General features: G+C 31.6%; 2 long non-coding RNA genes across 2 annotated transcripts in view; one reads left to right on the top strand and one right to left on the bottom strand.

Annotated features, from left to right (window-relative positions):
• Window positions 1-5,830: 5,830 nt before the first annotated feature.
• Window positions 5,831-17,889, bottom strand: part of LOC109859935 — a 12,585-nt gene continuing 526 nt past the window's right edge. Inside the window, exons 2-5 of the long non-coding RNA XR_002250754.1 lie at window positions 9,631-9,826; window positions 7,945-8,003; window positions 6,098-6,292; window positions 5,831-5,923 (exon numbers count right to left, since the gene is read on the bottom strand). This is a non-coding gene — a long non-coding RNA (uncharacterized LOC109859935). The remainder of the gene's footprint in view (window positions 5,924-6,097; window positions 6,293-7,944; window positions 8,004-9,630; window positions 9,827-17,889) is intronic.
• Window positions 12,730-15,894, top strand: LOC109859937. The gene is made up of 3 exons (XR_002250755.1): window positions 12,730-13,177; window positions 13,631-13,728; window positions 13,977-15,894. It is a non-coding gene; the product is annotated as an uncharacterized LOC109859937 (long non-coding RNA).

Below are 17,889 nucleotides of genomic sequence, written 5' to 3'. Positions count from 1 at the left end.
AGACCTACAATGTATATAAATTTCAGCCGAATCGGAGGGGACAATGTCTGGTGCTCCCCTTGTAAGTCATACGGCCGAGTTTTTCTCAGCAGTTGCGCTATCGCTTTATCAGCAACGTATTAAATAATTCGCGCTATTTTCATTCAATGCTAAATGCGACTGTTATTACGTCAAGTTTTATTTTAGCAAAGCAAAACGCATAAAAAAATTATTGCGCAAAAGATATTTAAATAACGATTTTCAAATCAGCAAAGTTTATGTAAATAAATAATTTCGTTCTTCGTCACACATGCGTGTCGTTTATTAATGAGCTTTTTTATGCAAATATAATTTAGCAATTGTGTTGAGGGTGGCAGTTGGAGCGAATACACTGGTGTAGCTATGTGGTGACTGAGAGATAGCTTCTGTTAGTGATGCTTATTGTTACCATCTATAACCACATCAATTCTGCGAACTTTTTAACTACAGCTTTTTAATATATTGATAAGGATCTAAACCGAAGGTCGAAACGTATAAACTGTCAAATTTCTCAAATAAAATCAATTTTCACACTTTCACACAACTACACCAGTGTATTCGCTCCAACTGCCACTCTCAACACAATTATAAATTAATTGGAGCCATTTACTTCTTTTATATTAATAATTTAGCAAAGTATTTCTTTAAAATACCGAAACGTCACCGCAATTATCATATACTGTCCCGTCGGAAAAACAAGAATGCGATCTCATTGTGTCACGATTTTATAGTATATAGCAACGAAAGTATTCATAATTCTGGGTAACATCTGCCAAGTCGGATTGCAAAGACATTGTGAAAGCGATGCACATATACGTGTTCACCGCAAAATGACTACAAAAATACAAGACTAATCACTTTATTTTGCATACCAAGCATATGCAAACCATAGCCTATTTTTTGTTTACACAACGATAACGTGATTTAATTATCTGAGCGATTAAATCGTCGTATCGCGAAACAGCAAATGGCTCACATATCTGACCGCGTACGAAGAGTGAAAGAAGAACTCGCAAAAACGGATATATATAGTCTGCGATGATCATGCAGAATTACGCTTACGCAGTATGCAACAATTATTTCCAAGTACAATATCATCTTGATAAGAATTTAGAATTATCAGTGCGTTTCAATAAAAAAAGGATAGATAAATCAGTTTACTTTTGTAGAATAAAACTGTGTACAAGCAATAGCTTGCATTGGAACTGCAAAGAAAAAGTTAGTCACAAAACTTCCAACTTTTTTAATTGACTTTTTTTTGTAATAGAGTAAAGACACAGATGATATCATAATAAGAAAGAATAAAAACAAATTCTGAATTTTTATCATAGTATAGATTGCTGCAATCGCAAGTTTCTAATTCGAATACGGAATCTCATAACAATTATTAGTTATCTGCTATTTCTCCAACTCTCCACTTTTTTCGGAATGTCTGATCACGATGTGTGTTGATACTTATATGTGTTCGCTACAAGCGGCAACAAGCTTCTGTAGCAAACTAAATTCTGTAACTAAATATTACTCCGGCACTTAGTTATTACTAATTTACTCGGCTCGAGTTGCGAAAACAGTTTCAACAATCCGCGTTATGTTTACATGTAAATCCGAAGTAAACCGAGAGTCGTATTTCTTTCCGTTGTCGTATTTCTCTTCCGAGTCATCGTCATCTTCACTCTCTGTCTTCTGCTATCGTCTTTTCTGTACGCTCTCCTGAGTCTAGCCTGCAACGTCGTCTTATTGCCAGTAACTTTAAAGCCTAAACTTCGCAAATTTCTGGATAATACGTCAACCTTACCGCCTTCATTTTTATCGTTTTTTTATATTCGCTTTCTTCATCACATATTTCTTCGTATCTGTTTCTAGCTATTTTCCTCTTCTTTCTTCTTCCTAGCAGTCTGGTTCACAAGCTTGTTTTCCATCGGCATTCGATGCATTTCCCGCACCATTCTTCGTCAATGCTGCTCTCAATCTTTCCTTCAACACTGCTTTGCTTCCGCCGAATCTCAAGTCTCATTCTCTCGAGATTTCGTCTCATCTCGTCCATAGTCATTAAGTCGATTTCTTTCCTCATGGTCGCCATTTTGTTCGTCATCTTCTGTCTTTTGCGTGTTTTCACTTGGTCTCATTGTTCATATCGTCTCCGCGTTAAGATGTGTTGTCACCTTCTCTTTTTTACGCGTTTCTTCGCGTTAACACGTATCGTTGTCTTACTTTTCTTTACACGTCTTTGTCATTAAAATCATTTTTACATGTATATCCGGAGATTACTAGCACAAAATCATCCCGAATGAGCCTCCACAATGTATGATCATTTGTGCAAGAGACACAAATATATTTTAGAAAGACAAAACAAACTTTATTATTGAACGCGCAAATAAACTTTTAATCTGTTGTCATCGACCAAGAAAAGGAAACTGACTGTTTTTTTGCTTTTACATTTTTGTCTGTCTTCCTGAACAAAAGACGAGCAAGAAAAAACACTTAATAGCCAAGCACGTGTTTTCTTTTTGTTTTAAGACAGCCTGATGCATACTTATTCGCGGATCTTATATATATATATTTCTGGATCTATGTTTATATAGCTGTTTTTCTTCTTTTTGGATCTCCAATCATTTCCCGAAGTATTGCAGGCGATTTTCCGGATACCTTGTATATGTATATATATTTTTTATTGTTGAAAAACAATAGTATGATTATGATTATGAAAAAAATGACGATTTTTAAACATAAAAATTATAACTCCGAAACTACTTATTTCTGGATATACTATATATATATATATANCCGTTATTATATACTACAAAACATTCTTTCTCTAAAAACTTGTTTTATTGTTGAAAAACAATATTATGATTATGAGTATGAAAAAAATGACGATTTTTAAACATAAAAATTATATATATATATATATATAGTATATCCAGAAATAAGTAGTTTCGGAGTTATAATTTTTATGTTTAAAAATCGTCATTTTTTTCATAATCATAATCATAATATTGTTTTTCAACAATAAAACAAGTTTTTAGAGAAAGAATGTTTTGTAGTATATAATAACGGAAAAAAGTTAAGGCATAGTCTTACTTTTGACACAAGTTTGTTATTGTAAACTGTATTTCTATTCAATATTGTTTTTTATTGTATATTGTTTTTCAATATAATAACGTACAAAAGTTTACTTAGTGTTACTTTTTGATATCACTTCTTTTGTAAAACAGGTTTTTAGAGAAAGAATGTTTTGTAGTATATAATATTTTGTAAATCAGGTTTTATGGAAAAAGAACTTTTTGTAGTTTGTAAAAACATTTTAGAGAAAAAAAGTTTTATAGTAAAACAGAATATTTTGTAGTCTATAATGTTGTAGAACAGGGTTTATAGAAAAAAAATTGTTTTCAGTATTAAATCAAGTTTTAATTTATTAATTTAAATACAATACGTGTTTTGCGTGTACTTGGCGCCTGTTCTTATCTTTTTTTTTTAAAAAAGCAAGTTTTTTGATATATCACACATTTTGTATTTTGTAGTATTTAACTTTGTAAAACAAGTCTTATAAAAAAAGTAGTTTTTGTAGTATTAAATCAATATATAATTTATTAATTTTTAATTTTTTACTTCATAAAATTAAAGTATATAGTTTGTAATTATTTTGTGCAAAGTCTCAAACCAGTTTATTGAAAAAAGTTATATCGGAGATGTTGCCGATGCGAAAAAAATCCGTTTTCTGAGTTAATTTTCTAGCATACATTTAATATATAGTTTGTAGTTATTTCGTGCCAAGTTTCAAAACAGTTTAATAAAAAAAAGTTATATCGGAGGTGTTGCCGGCGTAAAACGACCACGCCGCGATAAGACAGCGCAGCGCTCACCATGATCAGAGGTATTGCCGGAGTCTGATTTTTATGCAAAAAGTGTTTCTTCTGTTTTCTGAATTAATTTTTTACTTCATAAATTTAAGTACACAGTTTGTAGTTATTTCGTGCCAAGTTTCGAAACAGTTTATTAAAAAACTACATCGGAAATGTTGCCGGCGCGAAAAAAATTTTTTTATTCGTATTCTGAATTAAAGTTTTATCAACTTTATTATAAATTAAAAGTTTATAGTTTATACTTATTTGAAAGTTTATAATTTATACTTATTTGTGCCAAGTTTCAAAACAGTTTTTAAAAAAAGTTATATTGGAAATGTTGCCAGCGTAAACAAATTTTTTTCTCCGTTTTCTGAATTAATTTTTTATAAATAATGATGTGTGTAATTAGCTCTAAGATTTTTTAAATAATAAAAGTGTTGTTAAATGGCTGTTAACCCTCGGGAGGGGGGGAACACACCTATTTTTTCAATCAAGAAGAACAATCTGGGTCACTTTGACCCTGTCCACTTTTTGAGATGCTACCATTTAAAATGCACTTATCCGATTGGCTTGAAAAAAATTTTCGGATATATTTTGAACAGTTTGGAATATGCCTATATAGTTTTAAAGTGTCGTTAACATTATTAACATTGTAAAAAATATGTTACAAAAAAGCAAAATATTTTGATCAAAGTCGACGAACAAGGTCAAATTGACCCAGTGTGTTCTCCGAGGGTTAAAGCAAACATGGATGACGGTGTGTATATAGTTGAATCAGTTTATTAAACAGTGTAAAGCTTTTAATTTTTTATCATAAATTGATTATAAATTGAAAGTTTATACGAAAGTTTAACGCCGCGAGGAACATTTGTCGAAGCAATCGGTAGTATCGGAGATCTTGACGGCGCAAATAACGCGAACCACTTAGGCTGGATCCTCATGCAGACACCGGCGCTTTGACACCGAACGTTGATTGGTGAAAAGCAAGTGGTGAGGGTAAATTAGAGCTGCCATTTACCCTCACCATCCGCTTTTTACCAGTCAATGCTCGGTGTCAAAGCGCCGGTGTCTGCATGAGGATTCAGCCTTAAAGTCCCTGTAGTATGAGTCTGGACCAAGTTGTCTTCAATCTTATTGGTTGTGATAAAATATGGTGGAACTAATAAGATATCTTAAATTTGTACTTCACGCGCGGTATTATTCAATATAAGGGTTGAGCAGAATAGAAAAATTATTAGGAATAGAAATTACAAACAGAGGTTAAATGTAATGCACAAAAATAAAATATAACATATAAATGTATATAAATATAGGCTGTATATCATGCAAACCATGACATACTTCCTGTATTTATATGTATTTATATTTTATTTTTTGTCATTGTATAGTACATTTAACTTTTATTTCTAATTTTTATTCTTAATATTTTCTTTATTATGCTCAGGCTATAAGAATAGAATATAAGACAATATAAGAAGATAACTTTGTTATTACGTTTTATTTCACATATAAAAACACAATAAAATATTGTACAAGTATATGCACACAATAAACACATTAAAAAAAAACATAAAAATACAAATATTATTAATAGTAAATTAATATTTAATAAAAATAAAAATATTATTTAAAATATTATTTAATATTACTTTTTTACTTATTTTATAATAGCATGTCATGCCATAGTTTTACTATTATAAATTTTATTTTTTAATCTACCTTTCTTACAATCAATTTTTATTCGAAGTGAAATGTAATATTTCATAATTTTCTTAAATAAATTGCAACAAGTTCCTAATGCATTACAACAAATGTTAGCCATTTTTCCAATAAAAAATTTTATTACATTATAATTTTTGTTTTTAATATAAGGTAAATATATATATATATATATATATATATATATATTTTTATAATAATTTCCATTTTATAAAAATAATTATAAGATTAATATTTTGAATCCATAATGCTCTTTGTTCTATATCTGCTGGAAAACTCCTCATTGAAAAACCTTTTTCTGTTGAATTGTGACAATTCGGTATGCAGCAACCAGACATTTTCTACAAAATACATAATTGTTAATGACCATTCAATATAATATTAAAGGTTAGAAAATGTTTGTGATAGCATTAAAACGTATTTTAAATATATTTTACTTGATCTTATATTATAACTTATTTATTTTANTTATTTTTGTGTTTTCATAATTTAAAAAAAGTTTATATTATATTTACATGTATTTTCTGTCTTTGCGATGCTTACTCGTAACGTGACTCGATTGTTTCTTGATCGTTTTCGTCATGTTTTGTCAAATTCCTAACTGTGTCCAGACTTATACTATAGAGACTCTAAATGCGCTTGTATATGTATGCCATCTGGCTGCAGGCATACGAACATGCACACAAGTTGATCGCACGATGACTACGTTTCTGAATCGTAAATTTTTCACTTCAAAACTTTATCATCGTATATCTCAAAAAATCAGAAACAAACAACAAAAACGCAAAAATATATATTTTTTAAATATTTTTAACGTGAACGAGACTAAAAAGAAGTCAATCGGTAAAGTCATTATTAAAAAATGGCTGATTAAAATCTCCCTTCCATTGAAATGCCTGATTTTTGCGTATCAGAGGCATAGTATGCTCGCGCAGTTCGAGCGCCACTTCGTTGCGCGTGCGAACTTGGCGCGAGGCACTACCGTGCCTCTTGCTCACTTCTTTTATAGAACAGATTTTGTAGAAAGCAATTTTGTAGAAATATGCGTCATAATTGTAACAATGCACAATAATACTATTTTTAATACTATTTTTTGGTTGTGTTTGGATTTTAAATTTGAATAAAATAAAAACAAACTACTAAAATAAAGAGAAAACATAGTGTTTTGGTGCGTGTACTTGGCGCCTTTTTTTGCCTTTTTTTGAAAAGGTAAGTTTTCCGAGATATTACTCTTTTTTTGTAGCATACATTCTAATTATATTACTAACATTAATATACATATATATGTATAAATATATACATATATTAATATTATTATATTAAGTATTATTTGATTCAACAAATTTAAGATTTCGTCATATCTTAGAAACTGCTGAACCGATCGACTTCCTTTTAAGTCAGCGGTACATAATGCTTTTTGGCTTGTTGGATTACTTGCGAGCGCCAAAATTGTCCAATCGTTATTTGAAAATCAAAGAATTGTTAAATCATCATTTTTTTCGTGTTGTAAGTGTGTAGGCAGAAGGGAGAGCTACGCTTCCCGCAGGGAAAGGAGCTTCACCCTTTCCCCTGCTCCTTCAGTGCAACTTTCCACGCAAAACAAAGTTCAAGCTAAATCTATATGTCTAGTTTTTGGATAGTGAAGCCCTTCCGAAGAGAGGGTGGAACACATTGTCTCCACGCATACACTTTTATTGATTTAGAACAGTGTCTTTGAAATCGAAGGTATGCGATTAACGGTCTGACACGTACTGACAAGTCGTACATGTTAGTTAGTGAAGAAAGTTTTCGACCTCTATATATTTATTTAGACTACATATTTGAAAAGTAAATATTTCGTTTGTAAGAAACCCTATCCTATACATATAGGCAATGAAGGCTACTTTTTCATTCTTTTTGTTCGTTTCGTTCTTTTTGTTCGTGTTGTAAGCGTGTAGGCAAGGGGGCTGCGCCCCCCGCAGAGAGAGGGGCTGCATCCCTCCCCCTGCTCCTCCCTTGAGAAAAAATAAGAACGACTTCCGATTACATGTCGCTTCATGTCGATAGTATGTACGTGGTTTTTAGCAACACTTAATCAGAAATCGGTTCCTATTTTTCCTCGAGAGGGGAGCAAGGGAAGGAGCGGAGCCTTTCCCCCTGCGGGAGAGCGCAGTCCCTCTCTGCCTACACGCTTACAACACGAACAAAATGTACATAATGTTGGAAAATAAAAATTTATTTATGAAACTGTTTTTGTTTATAACTTTTTTATAAACAATGAGCGACGGCTAAAACTTTTAGAAACGTACTCAGGAAGATCATATTTACAATATATGAGAACGAGAAGCCGATCAGAGAGGGCTTTTCTATTCTATATATTTACCCTTGTTTATTACAGTATTTGTCTCCTCAAACTGAATAATGACTCTTTTCGGCATCTTCCTGTTAAAAAAATAAGCGAGATATATTTAGGATGCTCAAGTTAGGTGGGACATCTTGTATATATATTTTTTATAATAGTTACATATACATACATATGTATATATTTATATGTGTATATATTTACTTCTCATAATTCTAGTGAGACAACCGGCTGCCGAATGTTTTTACATATAAATGTTTTTTTTGTTTTAGATTACAAAGTAAATATACATAAAGACATGTAACAAGTAAACATACACGCGTTTATACCGTTTATTTATAGTACAGGTCGGAGTCTCTGCATATGTGTACTTCTTTGCGACTATAAAAATTAAGGAAAAATTTTCATTTTGAGATTTCATTAGAATTCTTCGTATACGCGTACATATATACTGCATGCAAAAAACGCAAATAGAATATTAAGTTTTCTTATTTTATCATTTAAATGGCAAACGCGTGCGATCTTAACACGTTACAAATTTCTCAGAAGGAGAATGTTCTTCGTCATTGTATGACAAACGGTCTCAATGCATAATCACAGAGACAAGCGATAAACTTGTGCCAAAAGTTTCCGCCGAGAATCGCAAATCTGCCAATTAATTCAAACGTGGAATTAATTTGTTTCAAACTGCGGATGTCACGTCTAAAACGTGTAGATAAAATGAATTAAACGATAGATAGACGTTACCATACCGCGTAGCGGTTACTATTTATGCAACACACACAACAGTGACTTCCTCTCTTCCCCCCCCATACACGCACTCTGTTTCTCCTTCTCTTATTCTCATTACTTCTTTAACTTGTCTCATTTTTTTTTTGTTTTTTCATTCTTGTCCTAAGTTTCTTGAGCGTATCTGTTTTATGCAATTGAATACTTTGCTGTAATAACAATCCGTTTCCCAAGTAAGTTTAAGTCTATTTTCACAGAAAGATTGCGCATCAAATATGCACTCGCGTACGCACGCAAGCAACCAAAGAGATTATCTCAATTTCATTTTTTTACCAATTCCGTTAAAATACAATTGTATACTTTATGTATAGTTACTAGTATACATATATACACACACACAATATAGAAATATTTCTGTACAGCTATTTGTTTATTGAAAAGCAGAAAGACTCTCAATAAAAAAAGAATGCGTTTTTAAGTGAGAGTCTAGTTGATACCGTTGCAAAATGACAAAACTGACGGACAAAACGTATCCTTCAAAAATCGAAAGAAAACGAGTGTCCTCCTCGTCATGTGCCAGGCTAAAGAGACGTCCCTGAGTTCTAAGGAAACTCGATAACATTTCTTTTGTTTCTCGGCGACAAACAAGCAGAGATAAATGAAAAAGAAACGAAGTAAAATCCAAGTAAGCTCCGAGGCTCGCGTTTATTACAATCATACCTTGAGCATTGCAAGTAAAAACGATCCAATTAAATTTCGCGCTATTGTAATCCGAATGGGCCAAGTTGTGTTGCATAAATGAATTCATAACGTTATATCTCTTTACGTTTTCGTCGTGAGTCCCGCTTCTTTTGTCTCCGGCGGCACAATTTACCTCACTCTCCCCCTCTTTCTCTCTTTCTCTCTCTCTCTCTCTCTCTCTCTCTCTCTCTCTCTCTCTCTCTCTCTCTCTCTCTCTCGTTATATGAGTGTGCTCACCCCCGCAATTTATTTATCTCCGCACGTTCTCGCTCCCTCGCGAGACCTCACAGCTAAAGAGACCTCTTCGAATTTGTTTAGCTCTCAAGTGAAGGGTTGTCAGTCTGAAGGAAACATCGCCTACCCGGAAGAAATATCGTGCGGTGATAACGAGGATATTAAGACCCGAAGAGACTCGCCAATATAAATCGTATGCCTGGCAATTAAAGAAGAAAATCAAATTAATATAGAAAAGAAAATCTCAAATAGCATCATTCAAAAATGTCGTTTTGAGAAAATATGATATAAGTGATAAATGAGGTGTGACCTCCTTTTGGTAACTCCAATAAATAGAATCAATTAGCAGGGCAATAATGAGCCATGGCAGGATGTTGTGCCGTAGAAAAAATTAAAAAATGTAATTGAGACGTTTCGACTTTATTTTTTAAGTCCTTATCAATCTAAAATTATTTTACAATCTAAAATTATTTTACAATCAATTATATAAATACTGGATTAACAATTACAACATACCGTTAATCATAGAGTTGTCAAATTTAGTCAGTATAACTCAACATTAAGAAATTCAAAAACACTTAAACAATTACAGAAAATGAAATGAGTCATGTTTGTCGTGTATTTTGTAACAGACTGAGGAGTTTGAATCAGACATGCGACAACGCTCCATCTATGAGTGTGTTAGTATTCACATTTATCAATGATCGGTAAATATATATCATTTAATAGTTCTGTGTCTTTTATTAGATTCAAACTCTTCTTCTGCTTTTTTACATATATCATTTCTGAAGTTAATCTTTTAAAATAATTTTTTTCATTGTCTAGTATTCTTGTTAATTTAAAATTAAATTTATGCCCCGTTTCTATTACATGTTTTGCTAAGATGGAAATTTCTGTTTGTTCTTTCTTAATATAATTACAGTGTTCATTAAGTCGAGTGAATAATTATCTTTTTATTTGTCCAACGTAGCTTGCATCGCATTGCTCACATGCGATACGATATACAAAATTTTTATTCTTTTGTTGGGGTATAATGTCTTTGTGGGTTTCTATAAACTTAAACAATTGGTTTAAATTTCTGTAGGCTGGTTTGAATGTCGTGTTATTAATTTTAAATTTATTGTTATTGTCCATAAAGGGCATGACAAAATAAAGCAGTTTTTCTATGTTGTTATCAGTTGTATCAGTATTGTTTATCTTGTGATTAGTTTAGTTGAAAACAACGTTCTCAGTCTTTTATTTATTTTCTCGAAAATTAGTTATATGGGGTAATTATTGTTAATTAAGATGTTAATACATTGTTGTAGATTCTATTTGTGGAACTTTGGATGTGACAGTAATATTGCTCTATCAACTACTGAATAAATTGTTGTTATTTTTTGATTGATTGGATTGTGTAAATAATAATTAATATATCTACCAGAAAATATGATATGTTTATGCGATTATCACCGACTTAAAAGTTTTTTTCATGTTCAATGAAAATAATAATTATAATAATGATAATTATAAAAAAACTTATCAAATATACAGTAATCTTATTTTATCAAATATAAATTAATTTCAAATACAATTTATATAATGTGCAACTTTTGATTAAAATTCTTTCTTCACAAAAAGAAAAGAGTGTAGTATCGAAGAATTAGGTAATTATTTACATTAGGAGTGATCTCACCGATTTTGATGACCTTGAAATATGTTGTCAAGGTCAACATTCTCAACAACTTTTTCTTATACATATGACCGCCGCTCGGCTTTCGAGAGTTTTCGAGATTAACAAAAACTTTTAGTTAAATTTATCTTACGATTATATACTTCATTCTTTATGTTGTTTTTTTTGTTCGTGTTGTAAGCGTGTAGGCAGGGAAGCGCAGCCACCCCGCAAGGAGAAAAATTTCGTCCCTCTCCCTGCAATCCCGCGAAAAAATTTAACTTAACCTAACCTGTGTTATTACAATATCATTAATGTCACAATGCATAATGTACGTTATTATATTGCAGTAACATATTGTATTAGAGAGTGAGTTGAGTAAATTTTTTTTGAAAAGATGCAAAGAGATAAGCAAAGTCCTTCATGCCTACTAGAGATGTTTATCGATATTTGATATAATCGAACATTCGATACTTTTGTTATATCAATTCGAAATTTTGAATATAAAACTTATGAATAAAAAATCTAATAACTATTTTTTAGCTATTCATATATATATATATATATATATATGTATAAAATAAATATTTTTATGTATTAAGGCTGCGTTCCAAGTTACGCATATGCTCGCATTTATCTATAGTACACGTTACATATAGTATAGATAAATGCGCGCATATGCGTAACTTGGAACGCAGCCTTAATACATGAAAATATTTATTTACCAATCGCATTGATCAATTGGTCAAATTGTTCGAATGCAATGGATACGTTCAGAAAACTCAACGGTTGAGAAATCATTACTTGTGATAGGACTATTTCCTCAAAATATGTTACGGTTCTAAAAGTATGATCCAATTATAAGTGATTGGGTGCGTTCAGACAACTCAACGGTTGAGAGATCATCACTCATGATAGGACTATTCTTCAAAATCTGCTGCGGTTCCAAAAGTATGATCCAATCAGAAGTGATTATCTCTCAACCGTTGTACAACTGTTGAGTTGTCTGAACGCACCCAATGGTCAATTCTTTTTTAATTCGAGATCTCGGATCGATTTCTAGAGTGGACACAAGGTTTAAGAAAAGTTCCTATATACACAAGACGCTTGCTATCCAATGAAAGTTGGATTGGTTACAACGTTTAAACGTTGATTGGCTATCGTGATATTTCCTGGCCAATAACCGTAGCATTGCCCATATTGCTGCGTTCTATATCATAGACTTATATAATAGACGGAGCATTCATATGAGGAAGTTGAAAACAACATTAAAGGACAGAAATAGTGCTAGAGTGGTTGTCTCTCTCTCTTACGATAAGAGCGGTGGGGGACCAATCATCTCACAAGTCTATGCTATCACCTTTCACCATCACTCTCTCTCAACTGTCTCTCTCTCGAACTCTATCTTCGTTGCTTTCGGCCGCAGCCACCAATCAACTCACTGCTAGAAAAAAAGAAAACTGCTCCACGACTATTTCTATCTCTTTTAATGAAGTCTTCAACTCCTCTTATACGAATGCTCCGTCTATTATATAAGTTTATGTTCTATGTGCAGTGACCATGTTTATGCGCAAAACGTAAAACAATGTAACAGTTTTAATGACTCAGAATGCATATGGGCTAACCGGTCTAATAGCGCACCAAATCAAATGAAACATGTAACGACAAGAAACGAATCGTTTCAGTCTTTTTTTTTTCAGTGTTTATTCAGTGGGTCATAGCAATATGACTTTAGTATGGAATTATTTTTCTAAAATATCGGGAAACAAAAAAATTGTGAAGTGCAATTTGTGTTCAAAAGAAATAAAGTCTTCTGGGACAACCTCTAACCTGTTGACTCACTTAAAATGCAAGCATTTATTTGCATTCAAAACATGCTTGACAAAGAAAATCCTAGACGTAAGTAATATTTACACTATTTTTAAAATAATTTGCATAATTTTATTATATCTATTATATCTATTCACTATTGGTTCTGTCGACACAAAAGTCGTTCTATTTTTGATTAATATTAAAAAAAAAAAACAGAAACGGAATGTTGATATGTACCTTTCTGTGTTAATATGTACCTTTTTGCTAGAAAAAAATTATTGTGTTTAATATTGTATTTATTATTTAACCTTCAATTATCTAGACGCGATTTTAGCGACTAAGACTTTTTATTGCGGTCTATATATTTGTAGATTAAATGCAATATATGCAAGTAGAATATGAATATTAACAAAATATGACACTAATAAAAAATTATTTGTTATTAATAAGTTAAAGAAAGACTTATTTGTGATTGAATTTCTAATATGTATAAGTAGGAAGAAGACATACAAAGTTTGTAAAAAAAAAAATTTGTTACAGAAGCAAAACTCGTTTATGCAAAATGATAGTAATAATATAATTATTATGAACGACACAAATGATAAAGAACAATCCAGTAGTAGCAGCAGATATAACAAGTAAAGACAATATTTACTTACAAGTACTCTATACAAAGCTATATCTACTTATTTCTACTTATGTAAGTGTATGTTTTCCAGCTAGTCTCTAGAATAAAATGTGCTTTGGGACACTATCTCGTACATATTTTATCTCGTATACTTGTTTTTATTTTTTGAGTTATATTTTTTATAAATAATAAATTGCAACTTATAGAATTTAAAGCTTTTTTAAATACCCAAAGTTTAATTATTTTTGTATTTTTTAGATAGATCACACAACTCTCTCACCACTAAAACTTCTACAGCGAGTCCTGTGTCTGCATACAGCCCACAGTATTGGAGATTATTAATAAAAAGAAGAGTTTTGAAAGCGGAGGATCAAAAAACACCATAATTACCGAAGCTTTAATTCATATGATTTGTCGAGATAATATGCTCACCAAAACTGTAGAAAGAGAAGGTTTTATTCACTTATTCAAGATAATTTGTCCAAAGTATAAACTGCCTTCCAGGTCAACTTTAACAATTCTTATTGAACAAAAATATGAAAAATTTAAATTAGAACTCAAAGAATACTTAGAACAAGTCCCTTATATATCTTTAACGTCAGACATTTGCACAATCGCAAATTCAACTAGAAGCTTTCTCGTGATAACTAGTTATTTTATCAATTCAAAAACGTCCATTCTTGAGTCTGCTTGTTTGGGAGCAATCCATTTAACTGAAAAACACACGGCAGAAAATATAGTCATGGAAGAATTGTTTTCACATTTACCAAAATAGATTCGATGTTTTGCGCATATAACTAATTTAGTCGTTCAAAATTCTTTAAAAAGTACAATTGAGCTCGGAAAAATAATTACGCAAACATATTGTAACATATTTCAAACACAGTACAATTGCATCAGATGCACTCAGAGCAGGACAACTAAACCGTGGGAAAAGTGAAGGTGATACATTGTATCTCACGCAAGATGTTTTCACTCGGTAGAATTATTACTCTCGAAATGCTAGAAAAATTTGAAAAGCTAGCGCCCATTTTAGCAACAATTTTGGCAACTAAAGATCATAAAGATGGTCCTCAAATGTTGGCAGGATCGAACATTGAAATAATATCTGAAATAATTTCTCTTCTAAGGCCTTTTAAAGAAGCAACTGCTTATATATCAGCTGATAAATATGTTACTGCCAGTACCGTTTTACCATTGTGCCATAATGTGCGAGATACATTGACTGAATTAAAGCCTACTACTTGTCTTGCAATAGAATTNAAACGTAATCTACTGAAGGAAATTGAAACAAGATATATGCCTCTCGAAAAAAATAAGCTACTTTGTATTGCAACTCTTCTCGATCCCAGATTTAAAAGAGCATATGTTTTTTCTCCTCTGCTTCAGACAGAAGCTATATCGCAGATATGCCAAGAGATTATAGGAATATAACAAAGCAGCGAGACCTCTCTTTACTGCAAGAAAAGAACTCATCTAATGTAACCGAAGAGATAGAGTCAATCTCTATTTGGGCGAAGCATTTAAAAAGAATAAAAAGAAATACAGATAGAGATGAATTATTTACTAGTCAAATGCCACTTGAATTAAAATTATATTTTAATTCAGAAGTGCTATCATTATCGGAAGATCCTATTACATATTGGCAGAGCTGAAAACATGGACTCCTCTACTCACAGAAATTGCCTTAAAATATTCTATAATGATGGGATCTTCAGTTGCTTCAGAAAGAATTGTTTCGGCTCTTAATAACGTGGTTACCGATAAACGAAGTTGATAAACAAGTCGTCATATAAATGAGGCTGTTTTTCTTACTTACGCTACAAAAAACATGATTGACTAATACAAATAGTTCCTACTTTATTATTTACTTTGTAATTATTAGTTTCTAATTAGTATCAGTATATTCCGAATCTTGAAAATCTTAACATTTTTTTATGTTTTTATTCTGTGATCTTATGTTTATATAAGTTGAACATTTTTTATGTACTTATGTGCGTGAACATAGGTTAATATATTGAATATAATCTAATACATTATAAAGATTAAAGTTTATTATGTATATATTTAAAATTAAAGAGATATTAATACTTTCACATTTAATTTGTAAAGATTAAGTTCTTTCATTCATAATCTGATTTGTTATTCTTCTGAATATATTTTTATCTACCATCACAAAAAATTTAAATGCGTTATGTAAAGATGATTATTTATTAAATTTGTGCGTTATTATCTCTCTAAATTATAAATTTAATTTATATATTGTATTGTGTTTATTTATAATACAAAGTTTATTCATTAAAAGTTTATTTGTAACATGTGTGAAAGTTTATTTGTCATACGTGAAAGTTTATTTGTACACAATAAATAAAAGTGCAATTATTAATTGAATAAACTTATTTAAAACTTTCTTTAAATATATTCTACAAAAACTAAAGTTTAAAAATAAAATAATAAAACATTATATTTTTTAACTTTTAGTCTTATTTCAGATCTTTGAAGTTTACTATTTAAGAACAAAATACATTCTATTTGGAAGTCACTAATGTAAAGTATTAAAAAATTTGTATTGTGTTTCTTGTTTATGATCTTTAAAGTATTAATAAGTTAAAAAACTTTGTTATTAATTACTTAAAACATTTTATTATTAGTTATTTAAAAACTTTAATCATTTTATTTTATTATTAAAAAAATTTGAAACCATTGCTATCATAGAATTAAGTTTTCTTTTTTCTAGTTTTTAACATTTTATGTTGTCTATAGAATATATATTCAATAAATTTGACTATTTATTCGATTCGATATAAATCATTATTAGATTATTCTATATATTGCTTACCCGATAGGTTTGCTCGATATCGATATCATTAATGCCTACATACTAATACGAGATAGTATATAATTTTTTTTCTGTTTACAGTAATTACTGCTTTCACCGTTATGGCATTAGTTCAAGAATATATCGCAAGGACGGGCGTAGCCCGTCTCTGTATGCGCTTTGCCACCTGAGCGTGTACTTAGTTTTTTGTGAATATCTCGAAAACTAAAGACGAGCGGCGGTCATATGTATAAGGAAAAGTTGTTCAGAATGTTAACCTTGACAACATATTTCAAGGTCATCAAAACCACTGAGGTCCCCCTTAATGTAAATAATTACCAAGAATTATTTCATGTCAAACACTAGAAAAAAAACTTAAAAAAATGTTTTCTTGATAGATTCTTAATATAGTGCTATTTTTATTTTAAATACCGTGATCTGACCTCTTAAAAGTACCTAGAGAAAATTGAATCCGCTCCTAGAACATTATTTATGAAAAACATCCGCTCTTTACGCGATATACTTAGACCAGATCATATCCTTCAAGATACTCGTTACCGGCTATCGTAATAGGAAATATATATACGTACATGTGCGTGTAACTGCCTGCTGCTATTTTTCGTCTAAGCAATGCGTAAAACCGCGCCGTGTTCGGCATGCAAATTTTATTTTAGCACCTTAAGTGCCTCTGCTTCTGGATTGCAAAAAGTGACGAGAAGAAAGAAAGAAAAAAAGAAAAAACGCGGATATGATCTCGCCAACATCTTGGCAAGTTCAAAGCTTCTGGAAAGAAAGAAGCTGCCTGCTGGATATCGTGACGCGAATTATTTTCATTCTTATAAGACAAAGTGGCAGAAGTGAGGCGATGTTATGCAGATTTAATTCGTTATTTTGCGTTAGAAAAATGCTATGATATCGTGTGAAAGTCGCGAGCAGATATATGTATATTGTATATATATTGTATATATGTAAGTATAATACATATTTTGTCACAACTACATCGTCGAGTTGTCGCGGGAAGCCTAACACACTCTCTTTGCTTGCCCGAAAGGGTTGCTTGCCCGAAACACATTTTCCACGTTTTCCCTACAGCGTAGATCGACGTTTCAGACCGAGCCTATCCCACTAACGTGAGTTGGTAGGTGGATCCTGGTGGATCAATAGCCTCTGTCTGGCCTCACCCTCTGCCGCCAGCCTCAGTGCCCTCATTCGCCGACAACTCAACTCCAAACTCTTCTCATTCTCTCTCTATATTTATCTTTCTCTCTTCTAGGGCTGCGCGCGCGCGGGCGTACACACACACACACACACACACACACACACACACACACACACACACACACACACACACAC

This window comes from Pseudomyrmex gracilis, unplaced genomic scaffold (assembly GCF_002006095.1).
Source record: "Pseudomyrmex gracilis isolate BER0280 unplaced genomic scaffold, ASM200609v1 scaffold_304, whole genome shotgun sequence".
Taxonomy (NCBI): domain Eukaryota; kingdom Metazoa; phylum Arthropoda; class Insecta; order Hymenoptera; family Formicidae; genus Pseudomyrmex; species Pseudomyrmex gracilis.
This window is presented reverse-complemented; position numbering and strand designations above follow the sequence as displayed.